Below are 22,820 nucleotides of genomic sequence, written 5' to 3' on the forward strand. Positions count from 1 at the left end.
GGTGTGGGGTGCGGGACGTCCGTGAGGATTCTTAAGGCAGCGCTGAAGAGCTTTCTCTCTCTCTCCGGACCTACAGTGATGCCTCTTTGGATCACCGAGCGTAAATAGGAGCTGGGGAGCGGACGCCAGGCTTCTCCAGCGGCGCCCGGCTCCCGCAGGGAGGCAGACGGCAGCAGATGTAAGGAAGCCGGGCGGCCAGGACTGATCAGAGGGCTGAGATGCTGCCAGCTTCACTCTCGGGGCTTGTGCATGAACTGTCACATCTCAGCTCTCACCAGCTCTCGGTTGTGACAGACGGGTTCTTGCAGGCGCAACACCCTCTTCCCTGCCACCCCCGACGTTAACACCTCCAGCTGAAAAATCTCATGCTGCGCAGGAGAGCGGCTTTCCAGACGCAGGAAGAAATCCGCGAGCACCGGGTCTCCCGGCAGGGTAGGGAGGAAAGCTGGCGCCCACATCTGTAACTGGTCGTCTGCTGAATCACAGAGTTTGCAGCAAGATTCCCTTTGGGGAGCAGAGAGGACCTACGGATCTCCAACCTGAGTGATTCGGATTGGCAAGGAGCCCGAGCCGCCTGTCCATTTTATGATCTTCAATTTTGTGTGTCTCCACCTCAGAATTTCAGGCCAGTGAGAGGCCAGAGCCCCTCTCTGGGGTATGTTTGGGGAGAACCAGAAACAAGGATGCACGGGGTGCTGGGCCGTTAGACTTGGAGGCCCCGCAAAGGACAACTAGCCCAGTCACTTTCAAATATTCTTTTGAGCGGGGTAAACCTCTTTAGCCCAAATATAATCATATGTATAAACTTCATGTGTATGTTTTTATTTATTTATTTTTAATATTTTTAAATATTTATTTATTTTTGAGAAAGAAAGAGAGAGCGCATGGGCAGAGGGAAGCAGAGAGAGGGAGACACAGAATCTGAAGCAGCCTCCAGGCTCTGAGCTGTCAGCACCGAGCCTGACATGGGGCTCGAACCTTGAGATCATGACCTCAGCAGAAGTCAGACGCTTAATGACTGAGCCATCCAGGTGCCCTTCCATATATATTTTTTTAAAAAGAAGGAAAAAAAAAAAGGAAGAAGGAAAAGATGCTCTCTTCTGTGTTTCTGGACAGTGATGCTGTTGAAAATTTGGACACAAGTCTTCATTTGGTGAGGCAGTCCTTTAAATATTAGGATATTTAATATCCCTGGTCCCCATCTCTACATATCAATGGCTCCTTGCACCCCAAATGACTGAAGCTCTAAAGCTCCCACACATTTCCAAATGCCCTCCACAGGTACCGCTCCCACTTGAGAATTCATCTAATTGTGGGTGCACAACTGGGTTTGTGGGGCAGGGGTGACTTTTGACCTGAGATGATGCCCCTGAACCTGGGCTCTGCAGAACACCCTCTGAAAACCACACCCACCCTTTGACAACGCCTGATGTAGCCACATTCTCTCTGTGCCGCCAGGAGTAAGCCATTTAGCCTCTCTGCACCTCAATTTCTTCTTCTGCAAAATGGGGATGATGATAATGGGCTTTTGTGAGGACCAGATGAGATGCTGTATACCAGCTTGCTTTGTAGACTCTCCAGCCCTCTGCTGATGCCCGGCATCGCCCCTCATACTACCCTGGGCATGTAAAGGACACTGTAATCCTAGTCTTTTGAAAAGACTTACCATGGAAACCAAATAATAAAAGCAAAAAGCTCAATCGTGAGGCTTCCACTGAAACCTGCTTCTATTCATGTTCCTTGTACACACAGCCCCAGGAAGACCGCGGTTGTATTTGGCTCCCACTGAGACACCTACTTTCTCTTTTGTAAGCGGCCGCGACAATCCACCAGCATCGGCCTGCAGCAAAGGCTCAGCCAGCACGTCTCCAATGCCCACAACTTAGAGAACACTGCTTAGCAGACCTCAAGGGCTTTCTTTATTACCCCAACGGGTGTGGAGGACTTGAAAATACACCAGGAAAAAAGTTAGGAACAGATGCCCTCTCCCAACCTCATACCTGTAACCAGGTGGTGATGTCACCAATTTGTTATCAGACTTTTGATAGATTGGAATCTAGTTCGCGAAAAAAGGTTGAGATTCTCATCGAAAGGGGAATCGCAATGACATCACATCATTGAGGCCTTTTCTCCCCCCACCCACTCCCCATATAATCTGAAAGGCACTCTTTGAAAGAGAAGATTGTACAAGTATATTTTTCAGGATGAACTGAACAAAGAAATCCATTGGGACTTCATCCCAAACTGGAGCCGACCTTTTTGAGTTCCAGATCTTATTAGGTGATATAGTTAGGTTTATTTATTTCTCTTTTCCTCTATTTCTCATTCTTGTGTTCAGGGTCTGCCCTGAAAGGAGGAGTGTCCTTCACACATTCCCAAGTAAGCACGAGGAGGAGGGCTTAGGACCAGCTTTGCAGAATAAAATCTCACAATACCACCCCATATGCCTTTCCTTCGGCCTGCTCCACCCTCGGCAACGGTTCCAACTAGTTCCGGCTAAATACAGCTTCTGGGTTTGAAGAGAAAACGCTTGAAATGGCTTCGCTGGCTTCCTCAAGACACCCAAGAGAGTCTACAAGGGTAAATCCAACAGAAATACGCAGCACATGATCTGATTCCTATAGAAACATACCTGCGCTTAAGAGAAATAGAAACGGGGAGCCTGGGTGGCTCAGTCGGTTGGGTATCTGACTTCGCCTCAGGTCATCATCTCAGAGTTCATGGGTTCAAGCCCCACGTGGGGCTTTGGATTCTCTGTCTCCTCTTTGCCGCCCCCGCTGCTTGAACTCTCTCTCTCTCTCTCTCTCTCTCTCTCTCAAAAAATAAATAAATATTAAATAAAAGAAAGAGAGAAATAGAAAAGGTGCCTGGCTTGAAACATTCTACTTCAGAAAGAAATAGCGTGAATCAGTGAAGCAGATCAAAAACAACAGCCTGGGATCATCAGACCCAAATGAGAAAAATACCAAAAGGCAAAGGAAAACCTAAGTGAAACTTGCATCTTTCACTCGCAGTGGGGGGCTCAAAGAAACTAACACGCAGCTGAATTACTGAATTTCTGAAGGTCACGGGTGGCTTCCTTTATCCCCTAAGGCAGCAGAGGTCTGACGATTTTACCCACTGACCTGGGGCAGCCTCTCTGTGGCTGGCGGGTGTCTGTCCCCACTGATGTATTCCAGCTCATTGCCAGGGAAAAATGAAACAGAGGCCCAGAAGCAAAATGCCAACATGGCAGCAAAAGAAAGGAGCCCTGTTAAAGGTCTCTGCTACTCCATTACATTTGCTGCTTTTTTAACACTAAATCCTCTAGAACCAGATGCTATGCTAATAAAGGCCTATTGAATAAGCAATTCAGAAAAGGTACAAGGGCAAGTCTCCTAAGGGGAAATGCTGATTAACACATAATGGGCAGTCCGCCCTGCAAACAAAAGGGCCTGGGCTCTAAGCCGCAATACCACGGTCTTAAGCACAGGTCTCCAGAGTCACCCAGACCAGCTCGGGCCACTTGCTTTCTGTGTGGCACAGGAAAAATCAGTCTGTCTAATTCTCATGTGTGGCATCTGTCTAACGGGATTAATAACTATGACTGTCTCGTGATTTTTGTGTACCTTGAACAGACAATCCAGATAAACACTTAGCACAGTTCCTCATACAAACTAAGTTCTTACAAGTGGTAGCTGTTACTATTCTTATCAGAGACTTGAAAACGTGCCATAGGAAGGGCAGGTGAAATACTGTCTCTAAATCATCATCTAAATCCCAACTAGGCATAACCTGAGCTATCCTCACCAGCTACAGAGCTTAATTATCATTTTTAAATATCAGCTCCCACTTCTTATGTACTGTGAAAGCTGGTAGAGGCGGAGTTCCTCTGGGCAGCTCACCAGCCCCCTGCCTACATCTGGACCAGGGCATTGCGTGGATATGAAGAGCATGGCCCAGAATTCCCATGTATAGACCAACAGCCTCACTCAAGCCAGCATGGCCTACACCAAGAGCTGGCCAGTCTCTACGAGAAATTCTTTATCTCAGGGAGCAGATCTAGGGATTTTCCACAATCTCCTTTTCCAAGGAGGAGCCTCTCAATGAGTAACCTTGCAGTGTGCTTGTATTTACACGGTAGGCATGCATGGTGCCCAAGTTTAAAGGCAGCTTTGGGCATTCGGGTGCCAGCAGTTAAGCGGGTGGTAGCAGCTGTATCCCAGAGCACTGAAAATGCCCTCCATGGACTAAGGGAGGTAGTCCAGTCTGGAGAGAAGCACTTGCCTGCCTGTTCTGCCCCCTGACGTAGGGTACCAAGTCCCGGCCCGGGCAGCACCAACAGGGGCCCTGCCTCCCTCGCCTTTCTCCATCTCCCACATACCTGATCTGTTAGCTCTCACGAGATCGTTGTGGGCTTGCCACATTATCCGGCTTTTTAATTTATTTGTATTTGTTAGGCTGAGTTGGTAAGGTCATTTGCCCACTCAGAATGAGGAATTACAAAATTCCCGCTTACAGCCAAGACTCACCGGCCTGCTGTAAAACAGGAGATCCTGGGGCACCTGGGTGGCTCAGTTGGTGAAGCGTCACGCTCAGGTCATGATCTGGTGGTTTGTGAGTTCGAGCCCCGCGTCGGGCTCTGTGCTGACCGCTCGGAGCCTGAAGCCTGTTCTGGATTCTGTCTCCCTTTCTCTCTGCCCCTCCCCCACTCACACCCTGTCTCTGTCTCTCTCAAAGATAAATAAACATTAAAAAAAAATTTTTTTTAAACAAAAACAGGAGATCCTGTACATCCAGGGGCTCCTCCATCAGCCAGCCAATCCATGGCTCAGTCAAAGCAGGAGAGTGTTTGAAAGAGTGCCAGTGAGATGGGGAATTACTACTAGTCTGTGCCTTCTCCCCTCCTCCAAACTCTGGGATACCACAGGAGCAGGAAGGAATTTGGGTGAGGCCACAAACCTAAGATCACAACAGTGCTTCTCACCGGGGAGCACAGAATGTGTCTGGGCCACTGTGTGGAGGGGAAATGGCACCCTACATCAAAAGAGAGCCAGCACCACCGATGAAGTCTAGGTGGCAAGGAAAACTTTCAGTTTCTGCCCTTTCTTTTCCCAAAATTGTCCTGGGAAGATCAGCATCTGCCCCATTATCCAAATGGAAGAGAAACAGAGCAATGCCAGCCCAACCCAGTGCCCACTAGAACCGAAGGGTAACGTCAGAGCAGCCAAAGGTAGAGAGAAGAGTTCCCTGGGGAGCGGGGTCACTGGGTTAGGGAAAAGGTACAAACAGAAAATGCTCTTGATGTATTTCCAAGGGAATGTGGTTCACAGGGGGAAATAACGAGCCGTTAAATAAGAACAACAGCTTGCTGAACAACCTACACCAGAGGAAGCAGATTTAATGAACCCAGAAAAAAGAATCTGAAAGAAGCAGAATAAATATCCTCAAAGAGATAAGGGAGGATATTGAAATTATTCAGGAGCAGGCAGTTACAAATTTAAAAACTGAGAGAGTAGAGCTAATGGGTGTGTCAGTCAAGACTTCTCCAGGAAAAACGGAAACTACAGGGGAGAGAGACAGAAAGACAGAGAGAATTTACTTTAAAGAATTGTCTCATGTGAGCGTGGGGGCCGACAGGCCCCAAATCTGCAGGGCAGTCCAGCAACCTAGAAACTTAGGAAAGAGTGAAAGTCAGTCTTGAGTTCGAAATCTGTAAGGCAGGCTGGCAGGCTAGAAACTCAGACAGAACTTCTGTTCCATCTTGAGGCAAAGTTCCTTCTTCTCTGGGAACCCTCAGCTTCTGTTCTGAAGGCCTTAGCTAATTCACATTGTTGAGGGTAATCTCCTTTACTTACGCAACTGTAAACATTAAGAACATCTACAAAATACCTTCACGGCAACATCTAGACGAGTGTTTGTCCAAACCACTGAGCCACCATGGCCTAGCCAAGGTGATGCATAATTCACCAGCACACTGGGGATGAAAGTATTTTAGCTTAAATAAGGGGCTATCAATAAATGGATTGGAGAGCAGTCAAGGAACAAACTACTAAGCCAGAAGATTGAGTCCAGGGGCATTTCAAGTGGACCTCAGAAATGACAAACAGATAGAAACCGATGATGAAAGTTTAAGAAGATACGGAGCATAGAAGTGGAACAGCCAATGCTCACATGGTAGGAGACCCTAAAAAGAGAGAAAAAAACAGAGGGAGGGAATATTTGTAGAAATTATTACCAAAAATCTCTCAAAATTGAAATGAACTTATAACACTTCGGATAGAAAGCTCCTCTGCAGTGCCAAAATGGGTTACATAAGACAAAACTCATATGTGGATGTGAGACTTAGGGACATCAGAAAGTGGAGAGAAAACTCAAATAGCTTCTGAAAGTAAAAATGGATTATATCCAAAGTAAGAAGAATCAGATTCACAAAAAAATTCCTCTTCAATAACCCTAGAAGGAGGCATTGAAGCAATATTCGCAACGTGCTAAAGACAAAGAAATTCAGATAGAGAATTCCATGTCCACAAATTGTCATTTATGGTTGAAATAAAGATATTTTCGGTAATACAAGGGCTTAAAATTTAACCAAACATAGACCTTCTTTGAAAACACTCCCAGAAGAAACACTGTAGAAAAAAAAAGAAAGAAAGAAAGAAAGAAAGAAAGAAAGAAAGAAAGAAAAAGGAAAAAAGTAAATCCAGGATGATGCCATGAGATATTAGAAATGAAGATGAGTCAATAACTCAGTAAAGTTGTCTAAATGAAAACAATTTTGTGGGGCGCCTCAGTCAGTTAAGTGTCCAACTCTTGTTCTAGGCTTAGGTCATGATCTCATGGTTCAGGAGTTCAAGTCCCATGGTTCATGAGTTTGGGCCCCATGTCAGGCTCTGTGCTGTCAGCACAGAGCCTGCTTGGAATTCTCTCTCTCCCTCTCTTTCTCTCTGCCCCTCCCCCATTCATGCACATGCTTTCTCTCTCTCTCAAAGTAAATAAACTTAAAAGTCTTTTTCGAAAAGAATAAAAACAAAAATATATTCCTAACAATCCATAATTAAAACTCCAGATGATGTCAATATGGCATTGTAGGTTAATAAAAGTAATTGCCAAAAGAAATCAGAAGTGTATGAAGATAATTATCTTGCTCAAGACAAAAAATAAAAATAAAAAGATAAAAAATATAGATATGATTAGCTTATGAAATTATAGGAAAAATGAACATAAGTATGAGTTTGGATAAGTTAGGGAGAACATAAGAAGAACATAAATAAAATTAATGACTTTAAGTCAGCACAAGAAAATTCCACGGAAAATTCCACGGAAGGAAGAAAAAGAAATAAAAATAACAAAGCATAATTAGAAAACACAAAATAAAGTAGCAGAAATAAGTCCTAATATAACAGTAACTGTACAAATGTAAATGAGTTGAGCTCACCAATCAATTTTGTATTTCTTAAATCTAACATTATACAATTTTCAGGGCACACTTTTTTTTTGAGGGGGGGCAAGGGGCAGAGAGAGAATCTTAAGCAGGCTTTGTGCTCAGGATGGAGCCTGATGTGGGGCTCGACCTCACAACTGTGAGATCATGATCTGAGCCAAAATCAGGAGACAGATACTTAACCAGCTGAGCAACCCAGGTACTCCAATGCACACTTTTAAAAAATCATTAAAAAAAATAAGATAACCAAAAAAATCTGAACCAAAACTAAGCCAGCATAATTAATTATCACAAAATAGAATTTAATGGGAAAAGAGGGACACTGGGGCGCCCGGGTGGCTTGGTCGGTTAAGCGTCCGACTTCGGCTCAGGTCACGATCTCGCGGTCCGTGAGTTCGAGCCCCGTGTCGGGCTCTGTGCTGACAGCTCAGAGCCTGGAGCCTGTTTCGGATTCTGTGTCTCCCTCTCTCTCTGCTCCTCCCCTGTTCATGCTCTGTCTCTCTCTGTCTCAAAAATTAAAAAAAAATAAAAAAAAAAAGAGAGACACTAAAGTGCACAAGAACAAGAAGACAAAATGAATATGAATATATATGCACTTACCAAAGTGATCTCACAACATAAAAGAACAAGTCCGAAAAGAATGCAATAAAACAATAGCCGTGGTTAGAAATTGCAATAATATCTTTCAGAAACTGATAGAGAAAACAGACAAGGAAAAAGTAGACAAATATCAAAGGTTTAATAATATAATTGATAAGCTCAAGTTTAGATCTACAGAATTGTACCTGAAACACAGAAAACAGTCTTTCAAACAATCATGAAATATTCTCCAAAATCTGCTACCTGCAATTTCACCAAAGAAGCCTCAATAAATTTCCAAAAATCATGCACACTGTGTTCTCTGAGTACTATGAACAATTGTATCCCAACAAACTAGATAACCTATAAGAAATGGACAAATTTCTTGAAACATACAAATTATCTAAACTAATTCAAGAAGAAACAGAAAATCTCAACAGACTCACAAGAAAAAGGATTGAATTAGTAATCAAAAATCTCCCAACAAAGAAAAGTCCTGGACCAGATGGCTTACTGGTAAATTCAACCAAACTTGAAGAAGAATTAACACCAATCTTTCTCAAATGCTTCCAAAAAATTGAAGAGAAAGAACACTTCCAAACTCATTTTATAAAGATAGCACTATCCTGAGACCAAAGCCAGAAAAAGACACTATAAGAAGAGAAAATTACAGACCGATAATTTCTTATGAATATAGATGTAAAAATCAACTAAATACTAGCAAATTGAATTCAACAGCATATTAAAAGGACTGTGTACAATGACCAAGTGGGATTTATCTCAGAAGTGCAAGAGTGGGTCAACATATGAAAATCAATTAATATATTACATGAATAGAATGAAGAAATAAATCCACATGATCATTTCGATTGATATAGAAAAAGTATTCGACGAAATTCAACACATTTTCATGATAAAAACACTCAAAAAACTAAGAATAGAAGAGAACTTTATCAACATATGAAAGGCTATATAGAAAATCCCACAGCTAACATCATACTCAATGGTGAAAGACTGAAATATTTCCCCCTAAAATCAGGAACAAGAGAAGGACATCCATTTTTGCCACTTTCATTCAACACAGTACTAAAAATTCTAGCCAGAGCAATGAAACAGTAAAAAGAAATAAAAGGCATCCAAATTCAAAAGTAAGAAGTAAAATCATCTCTATTTGCAGATGACATGATCTTATATGCAGAAAACTCTAAAGAACCTATTTAATGATTATAGCTGAAAAAAATCATGAAAGTAGTAGGATATACAATCAAGAGCAAAAAATCACTTGCATTTCTATATGCTAGCAATGAACAATCTGAAGGGAAGTTAAGAAAACAATCCCACTTAAAATAGCATAAAAAAGAATAAAATACTTAGGGATGAATTTAATCAAAGAGGCACAAAACTTGTACACTGAAAACTGCAAAACGTTACTAAAGAAATTACAGAAAACCTAAATAAATGGAAACATAGCCCATGGTCATTGGTTTGGAAAATTTAATATTGTTAAATGATAATATCCAAAGTGATCTACAGAGTCAATACAATCATTATCAAAATCCCAATGGCAATTTTTATAGAAATGGAAAATGTCACCCTAAAATTCATATGGAATTTCAAAGGACTCCATATAGCTAAAATTATCTGGAAAAAGAACAAAGTTGAAAGATTCACATTTCCCAATTTCAAAACTTACTACAAAACAAGTTTGGTACTCGTGTAAGGAGAGATAGGTAGGCCATTGGAAGAGAACTGAGAACCCAGAAATAAACTCTTACATCTATAGTCAATTGATTCTTCACAACAGAGTCAAGACCATTCAATGGGGAAAGGAATAGCCTCTTCAACAAAAAGTTCTGAGGAAATTGTATATCCACATGCAAAAGAATGAAATTGGACCCTTATTACCTTACACTATACACAAAATTAACTAAAAATTGATAAACATAAGAGCTAAAAGTATAAAACTCTTAAAAGAAAACAGGGACAAATCTTCATGACCTTGGATTTGATAATGGTTTCTTTAAAATGACACCAAAAGCACCAGTAACAAAAGAAAAAAATAAATTGGACTTCATCAAAATTAAAAATGTGTGCCCCAAAGGACATTATCAAAACAGTAAGGAAAAAATTCACAGAATGGGAGAAATTGTTTGCAAGCCATTTATCTAATGAGGGTGTAATATCCAGAATATATAAAGAACTTCTATCACTCAACTACTAACAAATAGCCCAATGTAAAAATGGGCAAAGATCCTAAACAGACATTTCCCCAAAGAAGATATACAAGTGGTCAATAGGCACACAAAAAGATGCTCAGTGTCATTAGTCACTAGGTAAATGCAAATCATAACCACAATGAGATACCACTTCATATCTAATAGGATGGCTTTAAATGAATGAATAGATAGATAGATAGATAGATAATAAGTGTTGACAAGAATGTAGAGGAATTGGAACCCTCTTACAATGCTGGTGGGAATTGAAAATTGTGCAGTCACTGTGGAAAATGGTTTGGACACTCCTTTAAATTTTAAATACAGAATTACCATATGACCCAGTAATGCCACTTGTAGGTATATACTTAAAAAAAAAAATTGGGAACACCTGGGTGGCTTAGTCAGTTAAGCATCTGACTTCAGCTCGGGTCATGATCTCACAGTCCGTGAGTTTGAGCCCTGCGTCAGGCTCTGGGGTGACAGCTCAGAGCCTGGAGCCTGCTTCAGATTCTGTGTCTCCCTCTCTCTGCTCTTCCCCTGCTCGCACTCTGTCTTTCTCTCTCTCTCCCTCAAAAATAAATAAATATTTAAAAAAATTTTTAAAAATGAAAACACAGACACAGATACTTGCACACCAATGTTCATAGCAGCATTATTCAAAATAGTCAAAAGGTGGAAACAACCCAAGTATCCACCAACAGATGAATGAACAAAATGTGATATATACATACACATACTATGGGATATTATTCAGCCATAAGAAGATTTAAGTTCTGACACATGCTACAAGATGGACGAACATTGAAAACATTATGCTAGGGGGCGCCTGGGTGGCTCAGTTGGTTAAGCAGCCGACTTCGGCTCAGGTCAGGATCTCGCAGTCCGTGAGTTCGAGCCCCGCGTCGGGCTCTGGGCTGATGGCTCAGAGCCTGGAGCCTGCTTCCGATTCTGTGTCTCCCACTCTCTCTGACCCTCCCCCGTTCATGCTCTGTCTCTCTCTGTCTCAAAAATAAATAAACATTAAAAAAAAAATTAAAAAAAAAAAAGAAAACATTATGCTAAGTGAAATAAGCCATACAAAAAGAACAAATACTGGGTGATCCCACTTATTTATTTATTTTTTTTTTTACTTTTTTTTTTTCAACGTTTTTAATTTATTTTTGGGACAGAGAGAGACAGAGCATGAACGGGGGAGGGGCAGAGAGAGAGGGAGACACAGAATCGGAAACAGGCTCCAGGCTCTGAGCCATCAGCCCAGAGCCTGACACGGGGCTCGAACTCACGGACCGCAAGATCGTGACCTGGCTGAAGTCGGACGCTTAACCGACTGCGCCACCCAGGCGCCCCGGTGATCCCATTTATATGAACTATCTAGAACAGGCAGATACATAGAGACAGAAAATAGATGAATGGTTACCAGGGGCTGAGGGAAAGGAGGAATGGGAGAGTTATTTCTTAGCAGGTACAGAGTTTTTGTTTGGGGTGATGAAAAAGTTTTGCAAATAGATAGTGGTAATGGTTGTACAACATGTGAATGTAATTAATGAATTGTACACTGAATTGCACTCCTAAAAATAGTTATAATGGCAAATTTTATACATATATATGTGTATATATATGTGTGTGTGTATACACATATATATATATGGACATAAATACACACATGACCAGGCAAAAAAGAAGAAAAGACTGGTCAGGAAGCCAAGAGGAAAATAACAGAAACTGGCCTAAAGGAAATTCCCATAACGCAGTTATAAAGCATTGACTTTAGCTATGCTTAATATATTTTCAGAATTAAGAAAAAAAAAAGAGTATGTTGGCCAAGAACTAAAACAACATTTTATAAAAAATAAATAAATGAGAAGTGAAAAATGTAATGGCTGAAATTACGAAATTATCTCAAAAGAGAATTTATTGACTAGATAATAGAAGAAAATATCCAGATTGAAGAAAGGAAAGACAAAAGGAAGGAGACTACAGAAGAATATACAAAGAATAGAGGTATAGGAGAAGGTATAAGAAAATGGCCTCACTTGTGTGGAATCTCAGGAAAGACAGAAATAGCTGAGAATTTTCAAAAAGTTATAAAAGATATCAAACCACACACTCAAAAACTGCTACAAACACCAGAACACACACACACACACACACACACACACACACACACACACACATACACACAATGTATCTTTGCACATAATGAAACTACTTAAAAACCAAAGACACGGGGTGCCTGGGTGGCTCAGTCGGTTAAGCTTCTGACTTCAGCTCAGGTCATGATCTCACAATTCATGACTTCAAGCCCCACATCAGGCTCTCTGCTGTCAGCACAGAGCCTGCTTCAGATCCTCTGACAGCCCTCTATGCCCTTCCCCTGCTCACACACTCTCTCTTTCAAAAATAAACATTAAAAACAAAACAAAAAAAGAACCACCAAAGACATAATCAGTCAGAAGCAAATAAAAATAGTTTGCAGACAGATTACTTCTCAGAGGAAGTAATGGAATCCAGAAGACGATGGAATCTAAAAGCTGTTGAAATAATATCTTTAGTATTGCCAATCTAGAAGTCTATATTCAGGAAAAAAAAATCCCTCAAAAATAAAGCTTAAGTAAAGATATTTTCAAAGTAAAAATGAGAACATCAGCAGCACATCAACTCTAATGAGAACACTAAAGGCTTTTCTTTAGACAACAAGAAAATGATCCTGGGCAAAAGCTCAGAATGTGGGAAAGAAGTAAGAACAACACAAATGGCAAATCTAAATATTAAACACAATTTATGTAAGTCAGAATGAACACGATTGTCTAAATAAACATGGAAAATATCAAATAACCATGGTCTTGTGGGATTTAAAATACATATAAAATTAAAACACACGACAACAATAGTACATACATTGAAAGTGGGATTAATGGGAGTTTAAATGTCCTAGGGCTTATTGTATCTGGGAAACAGTAACAGTATGAATGTATGTTAGACTTTAAATTGACAAGGATCCACGTCAGGGGAAGGGCAGAAGAGGGAGAGAGAAAATCTTAAGCGGGCTCCACACCCGGCACAGAGCCCTACTCAGGTCTCCACCTCATGACCATGAGATTATGACCTGAGCTGAAATCAAGAAGTTGGATGCTTAATCTACTGAGCCACCCAGGTGCCCTGAAAGATATTTCTTTTCCTGAATATATTTTAATTACATTAAATGCAAGCTGACTAAACACTCCAATGGAAAGACTGAGAAATCAAAACAAAACCCAATTATTTATTTGATTGCTGCTTACAAAAGACTCATTTTAAATATATAGAAATAGAAGTGTTGACAGTAACAGGACGGAAAAGATTTACCATGCAAACACTAATCCAAGAAAGCTGATGTGGCTGTGCTAATATTAGACAATATAGACTTTAAAGGCATGAAGCACTTCTAGAAATAGAGACAGTTCGTAAGTATAAAAGCTCCTGTCTACTTGGAAGACAGCCACTCTAAATTTCTAATCACTTAACATCATAGTCTCAAAATATACAAAGCAAAAGGACCTTTGCAGGAGATTTTAACACAATTCTCCAAGCAGACATAAAATCAATAAAGATATAAAAAATATGAACTATGTAATTAATAAACTTGACCTGAGACATATTAAACATTGTACCCAACAACTGCAGAATACAAACTCTTTTGAAATACGCAGGAACAATTTATTAATATAGAGGATATCTTAGTCCATATAGCAAGCTTCAGTACATTTTCAAAGGATTGAAATCTTAGAGTGTATGTTCTTTAACCAGCAACAGAAAGGTAACCAGAAAATCTCTAAATGCTAGGAAACCGAGCACGACACATACATACTCCAAAAACTAATTATTCTTCCAAAATACGTGCATATCTAAAAATACATGCATACAACAAATTACAGCAGGTGTCAGGGGGCAGGAAGCGGGAGATGAGAAAAGCAAAATGAGAAAATATAACAAAGAGAGTGGCCTTGCACGGCATGATGATTTTGGTGAATCACGACCCAAGAAGTATATTGAATTTAACTCTGTCCACCTGAGGTAAAAAACTAATTACATAAAGCAGTAACATTTAGAAATCAGAAAATTTGAATTCTAGCATGCGCCAAATTTACTGATAAATTAATGTCTTCGGACCTCATGTTTGATATAAAAGATAAATACTAATATTAATAAACAGTACTTGTCCTTCATCCATTAATTCAACATGCATCCATTGAACACCTCATGTGCCAGAAATTGTGCCAGGTGGTGGGGATACAAAGTCACATGAGACACAGTCCCACCTCTCAAGACACTTACTCCTCAAGGGAGTTGATGTCATATGAGGCAAGTAGAGAAAATATTGTAAGGATCATCACAGAGCAAAATTGCACAGAAACCACAGATTACACAACAAAGTAGCAGGTATTTGGTCATCAATTTTGACTTGGCTGAGAAGGACCTCCCCCTCTCATCTTGAGCTTGCTATTTAATGTGCAATTCCTCGAGGGCAGAAACGAAGGATTATTCCATTCTACGAGCCCAGTGTTTAGCAAAGAGTACATTATGTTCTGGTTTAATGAATGAATGTAAAATGGGTGGCAGTTTGAGTCAGTGTTCCAAGTTCTGTATTTTCACATCAAAAACCCAGGTACACAAAGCAAGTGGAGCTTATATGGAGCATGTGGCTGGAAGCAGAATCCACAAGTATGTGAACGTGATTAGGTATTGAACTCTGATTAACGTCCAAACCCACATATGGTCATAACTCCAGGACCTGCTGAGGAGGCTCCGTGAAGAGTACTGGAGAATTTCACTATCTGTATCCGCTGTGAATCAAACCTATACCATGCTCAGAACAAAGCACCCACTGTAAAGTCCTAGATGACAACCAACTCTCGAACACAGGCGCAGGAATGAAGGAGCACGTCTGTGGTGCTCATCTGTCAAACGGGCAGGATGATAACCTTCCAGAAAGGTTCCTGGAAGAATGATATCTGATGTAAAATGCCTGGCAATTAGAGTTGTTAAATGAATAAAGAAATAGTGGGCGTTCTGCAAGTATGATTTTTCCTTCTCCCTCCTTCCTTCCATCCCTCCACCTTCCCAACAGAGGCAGGTAGTCATGAAATAGAGGAGTATTTTAAGGACTTCCATGCACAGCTCTGACTCGAACTGCAGAAAAACACCACCACAGTTACAGCATGTAGAGGCCAACATAGAACTGCTAAAGAAACAGTACTGCAGGCAAAGGCTCGGATGGGGCCATAGAGCAAATGAGAAAAGAGTCTAGAAGAATCGGCCGTCTTGATGCACATACAATATGGTCAGCTCCAAAGCCTCTACACACAGACAGGCTTACCTTCTTAGTCAACAGACAATAACATGACCTCACGGGCCACATCACACACCCCATAAGCGATCTCCACGGCACCCACCATTGCTTTTCTTCCCTTGGTCAATTAGATATCCCTAGCGTCCATGCAGTTTTAAAGATCGGTTTCTTCAGACACAGTCAAGTAATCAGGTAATCTGCAAAGTACTTTGCATTTATAAAATGCATCAAAATGCATTTATCTATAGCAGGGGGCCTGGGTGGCTCAGTCAGTTAGGCGTCCGACTTCGGCTCAGGTCATGATCCCACGGCTTGTGGGTTCGAGCCCCGTGTCGGGCTCTGTGCTGACAGCTTGGAGCCTGGAGCCTGCTTCTGATTCTGTCTCCCTATCTCTCTGCTCCTCCCTGTTCACGCTCTGTCTCTCCCTCTCTCTCAAAAATAAATAAGCATTAAAAAAAGATTTTTTTTAATGCATTTATCTATAGCCTGTAACGTACTAGAAGTTTTGCTAGATGCTGTCTGCACAAGTTAGCTACATATTCTCGGGCTCAGGCTTTGAGGAATCTGGCTTCCACAGACATCCCTTTATAAATATTGCCCACCGATGGCTCCCTGACCCCCAAATCTAGCAACCTTTCCTCAGACTTCACTGGCTTCCGCCTCTCTACAGCTCCTGGCCTCTCTCTCTTCCCTCCTCATTCTCACGGCACAAAACTGCCGTGTCTCCCCACTCTGTCTCCAATTATTTCTTCTGTTTCCATTGGTTCCTTTTCTTCCTGAGTCCTAAAAGGAGAGACTCCTGGGGGTTTTGCTCTCTGCCCTTGTCTTTTAGGTCTACACTCTCTTCCCTGATGATTTCTTTTACCCATAGCTCCAGCATCTCTGTTGCTATGTGCTTGCCTCCAAACTAGCTTCCACCCGCCCTGCAGCTAGCCAACACCTCAAGTCGGCAGGGTTAAAGTAAAACTCCTTTTGTCTCACAAACCAGCTCTTTCTCCTGGCTTTTATGTTGCGGGCACTTGAGTCCAATGACACGCTGGGAAGCTAACTCTGTGGGGGAAAGAGATCAGTTTGACTTCTAGCATTTGTTGATTTCCATAGAGTTCCCATATTCCCACCATGGCCAATTTCAAGCTACCTACATGAAGTCACTGAATGCAGCCTGGGGAAGAGACCAGTTCAGGACAGGAACAGGAAACCATCCTCCAAATATCTCTTTCAAAACTTTTCCCTCTCCCACATCTTCACCAAGACACCTTATCTGCTGCGAAGCACAATTGAGCCTCTAACACAGATTCTGCCATCCAGCCTCTTCTTTCCATTTTCCCTACCGTCACCTACCTGAGACTGTCATTGCCATCTGTCCCGCCCACTGTCAGTCTCCTAATTATTCTCCCCACCTCTGGGCTTTTTCATTACAATTACATGACTGGAAAGTTAATCTTCCTAAAGTGCATTTCCCCAAACCTTCAGCAGCTCTTCTATCATCCACCGAATAAAACGTAATTTGGCCTTTAGTGCCTAATTCAATATATAGTGCCTGTATCACATTCTGTGTCAGTTAAGATTAGGTTGGCTGCAATTCAGCTTATAGATCCCAAATAGTAGTGGCTTTAAAAAGGCAGAAGTTTATTCCTCTCTCATGTGAAAGTCCAGAGGTAAACGGTCCAGGGGTTTGAGGACTCTGTGCTCCATGTGGCCCCCAAGCACCCATGTGCTTCCCGCTCACCATCCTGCCAAGTTTGCTCATCTTCCAAGATGGCAGCCATCACCTCAAGTTCCAGGCAGCAGAATAGCAGACAGAAGAAAGGACAAGGGGCACAAGCTGGCTGGCTTGTTGGGAAGTTTCCAGAAAACCCCACAGGACTTTTTCACTCAGACTTTGCTTGCCAGAACCTAGTTACATGGTTACACCTAGCTGCAAGAATGCCGGGTGGCTGTGGGGATTCTGGAGAAAGGGAAACTAGATTTAGGGGAACAACTACCTGTCTCTGCAAAAGGCCTCAATGTTCATTCGAAAACTTATTTCCTATTTCCTTATTGCCTCTGCCTGAACTTAAGAACAACCAAACCTTTATATAAATCTATGCGCCAGGCACTGTCATAAGTGCTTTGCATACGTATAACCGACTTAAACCTTACGCTAGTCCGATGAGGCAAGTACCATTATTATCCCCCATTTTATAGGTGGGGAAGCTAAGAACCAGAGCGATTAAGAAGTCCAGATTCTCAAAACTTCTTGGGAATCAGCACGCTGGGAAGCTTATTAAACTGTAGAATCGCATGTTCTACACTAAGATGAAACTGCTGGGAAAAAAAAAAAATTGAGGACTAGGAAGAAGACCAAAAGTGGAACTCTGGGAACCAGCAGCGACATTTATGGGACAGCTGTAGGAAGCAACTGACCTCAAGACTTAATGTATTGAGAGGTGACAGGGTGCTGCCTCGGAGGTTCAAGGGAAGAGGTCACGTCAGCCGGGTCAGGAAAGGTATTGGGAAGTATTTGCTGGCATTGGCAATTAGGAAGTCACTTATGACCTTGGTGAGAAGCGTTTTAGTGGCATGATGGAGGAAGAATTCATGTCTTTATCCTCAAATACTTTGTAAGACCCGCCAAGGAAGCACCCTCCCCCACCTTCTTCATGGCGTGTGTTGTGCCTAAGACCAGACCTGTGTATAAAAAGTGCTCATTTTGCTGACTTTGCCACCGCCGAAGAGGGTGAGGCGACACTATTCCCAAAACTGCCGTTACGAAGTCAAGAATAAGACGGTGTGCATGTGAGATGCGATTTAGAAACGTGGAGGCAGGAGGCTCAGCCTTCGGTTTCCAGGAAGTAGGGCAGGTTTCCTAGAGGAGGAGGAGGCCGGCAGACAAGAGCGTCTTCCGTTGGCAGAGATCTAGCCTTGGGATGGCCCGCGGACGGTGACCCAGTCCGCTGAGACGCAGAAGGAGACCACAGCTCTCAGATAATACACGCAGGTGTTCCCCTTCTCTGGAGAGGCAGGGGCCAAAAACTGAAGAGATGGTTCGTGGTCACTGAGAGCCCAGACCCACCCTAAATGGTGTCCCTTCATCTGCCTCCAGTCCCTTCTAGGCGGCTCAGCGTTCTCAGGAGTTACAGACACCCTCCTACACCTCGGTGAGAAAACACACAGTTCCTCATGCTTGTCAGTAGTTGAGGGAGGCCTATGGAAGCGGACTCGCTCCCACAGCTCCGGGAACATCAAGCCTTCAAAAGAGGAACTACTTACACTGTCATGACCACAGCGGTCACTTCTACAGGATTTCTTTTTCCGAGACAGCACTGGACGGACGGGCTTGGCTCACGCCTCAGGAGAGAGGACGGTGTCGCAAAGACACTGACTCATCATCGTCCTGCCCTCCCTCATGCCCTCCACAGCCTCCCCTTGCTGCACTTCCTCCTCCTCTGAAGTTAAAGGTCAGCCTCTCATGCTCACGCCAAGGTTTTTTACTCACACACACACATACACACACACACACACACGGCTTCCAAGAGGGTAAATTTTTTAACGTGAAAATAAATAAGGAAAGGCACTCTCAAAAAATAAATTTAAAAATAAACAATCCTTCTCCCAAACAACTTAATAGTTACAGGATGATAAAATTTTCCGATTGCAAATGTGTAAAGAACAAAATAAAAGGAATGAATGCCCCCCTGTATTAATGGAGGTCTTTTAAAAATGACCCTAATTTCTTCCAGAAGCCTCTGTGGGGTAAATTGCAAGATTCCCCTTCATATAGAAGAATTCCAAGACTAATAGATTTGCTTGTCTTCCCATGTCTTTAGCACTAATGTGAACACAGAAACATTTTACAGTTGGCCTCCTGTACACGGCTGCTCAAAAATGCTCTCTTCCAAAAGGGCCACAATCATGCATTGTGCATTTGAAATGCCTGTTGCTAAGAGCCAACGTCAACCCCGGGACGACCCCACTCGGAGGGCCCAGCCAACTCCCACCCGGGGCCACCACAAAGAGCTTCCTACTTATGGCCAAATACCCCTGCTTCTGGTAAGAGATAAGCAGCCCATTGAACCCTCAGACCCAGGCAAGTGCCCAAGGGCTCCTGGGCGGGGCTGTTGGAGAAACTTTCAATCAGGATGTCTCTGCCTTCATTAACTTCTGCCTCCCATTCCTCATTTGTCCCAATTTAGGAATTTATGCAGCCCTTTAATAAACCAGGAGGCCTGGGTGGCTCAACCGTTAAGCATGTGACTTCGGCTCAGGTCATGATCTCACAGTTGGTGAGATCGAGTCCCACATCGGGTGAGCTCATGCCCCACTTAGGGGGAGACTGACCCCACTTTGGTAAAAACACAAGCCCCAAGAAGCCCCACTTCTCTCTCTCTCTCTCTCTCTTTCTCTCTCTCCCTCCCTCTCTCTCTCTCTCTCTCTCTGCCCTTACGGGATTCTCTCTCTCTCTCTTTCTCTCTCTGCCCCCTTGCTCACTTGCGCCCTCTCTCTCCCTCTCAAAAACATAAAAGAAACAAACCAGGAGGCCTTCGTTGTCAAGAAGTGCGTGCGTGGGTTGGACAGCGGGAATTACAGGATGATTCCTATTTTCCGGATAAAGAAACTGGCGCCTGGAGGTTAACGGCACAGCTCATGAGTGGCAGTGAATGGAGGAAAGCCCACGGCTTCTGTATCTTACCACTGTCTGAACTTCCTTCCAGCCCCCTTGGACAAGAGGCCAACCCAATGCTCAAAACAGGGTCTGACCTGGTGACGACAGGAGTCTGAGGCGCTTTCTCTTCCCTCCAGGCATCCCTGCCCTGTGCTGCAAGGTCCCTGACCTGCACACACTGTGTTTTAGCCACTGCTCTTTTTACCTTTCCGAAACCGACATCTAACTCCGTGGCTCTGTTTCCACGACTCCTGCTTTTCCCAGCGCCAGTGACAACCTGCTTCAGATTGATTTTAACATTTTTCTCTGGAGATTTTCCAATCCTCCCACTCCCCCCCCCCCCCCCCCCCGCCCCGTCCCCCGACCAGCCAAACACCCAGGGAAAGGGATGCGCCTGGTGCCGGCCCAGTGCCTGGCAGAGGGGGACGCAGTAACTGGGTAACCCCCTTCGTGGATTCAGTAATTTGCTACAATGGCTAACAGAACATTACTTATGCTTACTGACTTACTATGAAAGGATACAGCTCAGAACAGTGAGTTGGAAGATATATGTAGGGCAGAGTACGAGGGAAGGGGCAGGGAGCTTCTGTGTCCTCTCGAGGCTCACCACCACCCTCTCAGCACCTTGATGTGCTCACAGCCCAGAAGCTCGTCAAATTTCATTGTTCAAGAGTTTTTATAGACCTTCAATCCCCAGCTCTCCTTCCACCTCCATCCCTAGTGGCTGATGGGTGGGGCTGAAAGTTCCAATGTCTTAATCATTGAGTCTTTCTGGTGATCAGCCCCATCCCGGGCTATGTAGGGGTCTCGCCCTGAGTTACCCCGTTAGCATAAACTCAAGTATGCTCAAAAGGGTTCTTGATAAAATAACAAGGAGCTCTGTGTCAGGAACTGGGTACAAAGGCCAAATATATTTATTATCATACCACAACACCAGTCTCCTAAAGTTTGGTTAGTATCAGTCTGTCTCTGAAAAATCATTATGCAAAAAACAAACAAACAAAAAGATCAGACCAGTCCCTGAACCAGAATGAGGTCACCAAGATTGCCTTCACCTTAAGAGGCTTCACAATCACCATAGTGAAGGAAGAGTGAAACCTTTCAACTGATGTTAGTCTCTTGTCTCATGATTTCTGATTTATTCCAACCAAGAGGACAAAGTGAGATCTCACCTAGGATGAGGTGGTCTTCACAATTTTATGATCTCAACATAGATAAATTGAAGAGCTCAGCAGGAAAACACACCGCGATTCATTGGTGACGGCTGCCAGGGCACGGAAAGGAAGAAATGACCACAAATGCTATCTGCTATCCCTCATCTCGACAACCTTTTGTCTTCATTTTCCCTGGAATGTTCAGACACCTCTTCAGAGTCGCTGATTATGGAGCACCATAAAGATCCAATCAAGAGTGCCCTCTCTCTTTGGGGGTTTCTACATCCCTTGCCATGTTGCTTCCTGGATGGTAAATGTAGGAAAAGTTACTTTTCGTCCTTCGGTTCCTACCAAGTCGATTTCTTAGTTCATAGAGAGCCTCCCCTGGACTATCTCAGACTCTCCAGTAGAAAACTATGATCTATCAGTTGTCTATTTACAAAACCCTGTGCACCTTCGTTCCATAGCCCAGCATTCAGAGCGAGAGTAAGAACATGCCATCTCAACTTTTCATTGGAGTCGTTCACGTACGCTCAAACACCTCTCCTCACAGTCTGCTTCTAAAATTAGGCATCAGAACAAATGCCATTCCTGCCTCTGACGGGTTTGTTTGTTTTCTTATCTCATAGGTCAAGGGGACATCCTCCACTCCTGCTTCCTGACCCCCTTGTACTACCTGAAAAAAAAACCAACAACAACAACAACAACAAAACTCAAGCTTCTTATCACAGGCCAAGTTTCCTCACTGAGGGCTGTAACCCTCATGTGACCAAGGAGAAGACCAAAGTGTGCTGCAGCTTAGGGAGCAGAAAGCCTTTCAGGAACCAGTCACTAAATACAACTCAAGACCCATAGCTTAAGTCTCGGGTGTGATTCAATCTCACTTCCCTTTCTTCCACTGATGGACCTGGAGAGCTTACCTGAAACTTCTGGTCGGGGAGCCAGCTATGTGTGTGTACCATAACAAAGAATGACATTGTTTTTGTCTTTTTTTTTTTTCTAGAAAAAAAAAAAAAAAAACCCAACCTTTAGCTTCAAGAGGTCTGGCTGTGAAGAGGAAAGGCCAGACTATCCAGGGAACCTGGTGTGCACTCAACACAATGACAAACGAAGCAGATGCCTTGCCCTGTATCTGTATCTAATTCTCAGGGAACAGCAACAAAAAAGTTTCAGTGTTTTCTTTCACTTTGGCCTCTAAGGCTAGATAGTTCTACGGATGTCTCACCCTTTCTTTGTATTTCTTACTCAAGTAAGAATATCTATGCCTGTACAGTCATGACACATCTGTAGGGTAGCCATGGTCATCACTTTATCGAGGGGGACTGGAGACAAATAAGGTTTGTCCGAACACCGCTTAGAAGTGTAATGAATTAATGAACTAAGTGAATAGCAAAGGGATGATCTGACTCTGAACCTCAAAACAAACAGTTTTGAAACATGACTTGAAAATCCACAGGGGGTAATATTTCCTTTC

The sequence above is a fragment of the Panthera leo genome, chromosome A1 (genome assembly GCF_018350215.1).
Source record: "Panthera leo isolate Ple1 chromosome A1, P.leo_Ple1_pat1.1, whole genome shotgun sequence".
NCBI classification, from domain to species: Eukaryota; Metazoa; Chordata; class Mammalia; order Carnivora; family Felidae; genus Panthera; species Panthera leo.